At 40.6% G+C, this 3,453-nt stretch overlaps 1 pseudogene; it reads left to right on the plus strand.

Annotated features, from left to right (window-relative positions):
• Positions 1–3,140: 3,140 nt before the first annotated feature.
• Positions 3,141–3,220, plus strand: LOC115068362 (annotated as a pseudogene).
• The last annotated feature ends 233 nt before the right edge of the window (positions 3,221–3,453 follow it).

The following is a 3,453-nucleotide window of genomic DNA, read 5'->3' on the forward strand; positions in this document are numbered from 1 at the left end:
ATATATATATATATTAGTTTCTTAAGCCTCTCACCACACATCAAAAAAGCTACTTTAGGGAACAGATGGAGAGTAATACAGCGTTCCATACTGGTCAAGTGCAGAGAGAGTCTTTGAGATGCTTAGATTCAAGAGACACAGCTTCAATACAACCTCTACACACAAGATGAATGTGTCTTTCAGCTCTCACCAGAGAGACTGCCTTATGGAACACATAGTGTTTAACCCAGAAACCCACAACTGGCCAGTGTTCCAAGAACAAGAGGCTGCAGAGTTCTCCTCCCTTAATATGACCAGACTTTAAACTTCTGCCTCCCAAGGTTTACGGACCACTGTGGAAGAGGAGACGGAAAGATTGTTTGAGCTAGAGGAAGTGGATGACTATAAGGAAACAGAGTTTCCAGGCAGGTGGATAATTACACATATGAACTCACAGCAATGGTGACAGCATGCAGCACGCACAAGTCCCACTCAAGTTCAAACAAAATAAAATCTCAGCATAGTTATGGGGAAGTGTGTAAGAAATTACAATCCAACCTAAGGAACTTTGGGCAACTAATGGCTGCTGTGACAATGACAGACGGTCTCTTACAGGGATTGAACCCTTGGTAAATTGACAAGGCTCCAGTGGACAGACCCACTGAGGGACACTTTAGAGCACAGATCAAGACTCTATATGTCATACTGTATATATAATGGAGTATATTCAGTTGGGCAGGTTGAGGGTGGGGAGGGGATCTAAATAGTATCAAGTTTTATTGTATGAAAACCCCACAAATTTGAATAAAAATGAAAAAGAAGTGCACAAACACACACAGACACACACACAAATAATTCAGGGGCTAGAGCTATGGCTCAGCAGTTTAGATCACCTGTTGTTCTTCTTCGGGTGGTCAGTTTAGTTATTAAGACCCTTGTAAGGAAATTCATAACTACCAGTAACTCCAGCTCCAGTGGGATCTGAAGTCTCTGGTCACAGTAGGCACCTGTATTCATGTGCACATAACCATCCTCCCCACACAGGAGCACACATAATTTCAAATAATAAAACTAAATCTAAAAAACTCAAATCATTATCTAATACAGTAGTACACCTTAAAATCTCTACAGGTCATCTGATAAACTTTTTTTTTTAAATGCAGTTTTTATTGGATTTAAAACTCACTACACAAGATGGAACTCATGCCTGGTATCAAGAAATTGGTAAAAGGCCTGTGAATTGCTAGGTCATAAGCCCTAGGGGAGAAGCTACTGCTATTCTGCTATACCGATGGAGCAATAGGCTGCCCCCTATGCTCTCAGTTTTGTTCCCATAATGCATCTCTCAACCCTCATCAGAGAAGGTTCTTTTAGCATTAGATGGTGATTAATGCAGAGGCCCACACCTGGTCAACGTGCAGAGACTAGGAAAGTCTCGGAGATATGAGTTCCAGATATGACAGGGCCATTTTACATGAACATACAGTGGCTAGGACTGCATGTATAATGACAAGGCAGCCAAAATCATGGGATGGATTGGGGCGGTGCTCAATAATATGCATTGCTATCGGAGGAGTTATTGTATTGGCAATTGAAGGGTACTGGGTGTTAGAGATTCAGTTCTCTTCATGGATGTTGCCCCTATATGCTTCTGATGATCCAGTAGGTGCACTATACCCAGGTACATAAAGGCAGTAGTAAGTGGATTCAGTACACTTACTTTATTTATATATATATAAAAGGGACTATGAGGTTGGGAAGGAAAAGTGATGGAGAGCTAACGGAGGAACTTGATGGGGAGGAATGGGTGGATCTTAAGCAAAATGTTAAAAATGTAGTTGCTCTGGGCTGGAGAGATGGCTAAGTGGTTAAGAGCGTTGGCTGTTCTTGTGGAAAACCCAGGTTGGAATCCCAGCACACACATGGAGCTACCAACAATAGGTAACTACAGTTCCAGGGAATCCAAAGCTATCTTCTGACCTCCTTGTACATTGCACAACACGGGTGCACTTACACACATGCAAGCATAATACTCACACATATAAAACATAAAAATAAATGATGAATAAAATGCAGTTTCTCATTCTCCGCATCTGTATTGAGGTACTATGTTGCATTTTCTAAAAATTTCCCACAGGGCGCTAAAATCACAGCTCTGAGACCCAAACGTTGGCTAGTTAGGTCATCAAAGAATATTTGAGCAATCTTAGCTGTGATTCAGACAGCTGTTAAGCATCAAAAATTTGCAGCTGACATGTGTCCTCCTGAAAACTCAGGTGTTACCAATGTTGTATCATTAAGCTTTGATGAATTTCAGAAGTGATTAATTCATGAAGGTTCCTCCCTATGAAATGTGGAACATGCCTCTTGCCTTCTGCCATATGAATAAAAACTGTTCTTAATATGTGGAAAATGCCAGAATGAGAGCCATTGGAAAATCAGAGAGCAATTTGTATGGGGTACTAAAACTATAAGCACCATGATCTGGGACTTCTCACTCTCTGTAAATAGAGTGAGAAATACATCACTGTTCTTCTTAAGTTATCCAGTCTCTGGAATTCTATTAAAGTAAACACACTTAGACAAACATTTTACATCCCAACAGGCACTCTTCACAGAGACATTTTTTTGTCTGTGTTACCAGGTCTTTGGGAGTGTTTGTAGAATGCATTATGGTGGAAGACCCAGTCTTAGAATCTTGTGGCTTTCCTTTTAAACATCTGTAATTTAGTTGCTTTTTAAAAGCTTTATTGGAGATAAATTTTCACAGGGGTAGTTATCTACCATTGCTTAACCAAACCTACTCTGTTTGGGAGAACTTAACACATGAATGTCATGCCTAAAATCCTGAAACCAATTTCTTTGAATCTTCCTTTGAGGATAGAGCATGAATGAGCATTTGTTATGCAACCCCAAATCACATCCAATGTCTCAAGCTTATTTTCTTGAGGAGAGAGAGGGGTGTCACTGTATAGTGTTGATGGTGCTTTCTGAAAGAGATGTGGCAGATGTTTAGGAAACATCCATGCATTAGAAGGCATGGAAAAATTGGGTTCCACTCTGGAGGAAAGAGTTCTTCATTATAAACAGAAACATAATTAGGATATTTGCCCACCCTGTATATTCCTTAAGCCTTATTCTTTACTATGCTTCCCCCAGATTTACGTTTAGCGCCCAGAGCCAAGCTTCATCTCACCACCCACTGCCACGGTGTGGGATGGTGAAACCCAGCCTTCCACTTCCCAACAAGCACCTTCCCGTGGTATTGCCCTGTCCTTTAAAAAAAAAAACAAACAAAAAAAACAAACAAACAAACAAACGAAAAAACAGACCCATAACTGGTCAACCTGCTGCAGAGAATAAGACACCTTTGAATTCAGCTTTAAATGAGACACCTGTATCACACTCTCACCCCCTAAAGCACAGAGAACATTGTGAGGGGGTAGAAAGATTATAAGATGGAGAGGTAGTGAA

The sequence above is a fragment of the Nannospalax galili genome, unplaced genomic scaffold, assembly GCF_000622305.1.
Source record: "Nannospalax galili isolate Female #2095 unplaced genomic scaffold, S.galili_v1.0 scaffold7, whole genome shotgun sequence".
Taxonomy (NCBI): domain Eukaryota; kingdom Metazoa; phylum Chordata; class Mammalia; order Rodentia; family Spalacidae; genus Nannospalax; species Nannospalax galili.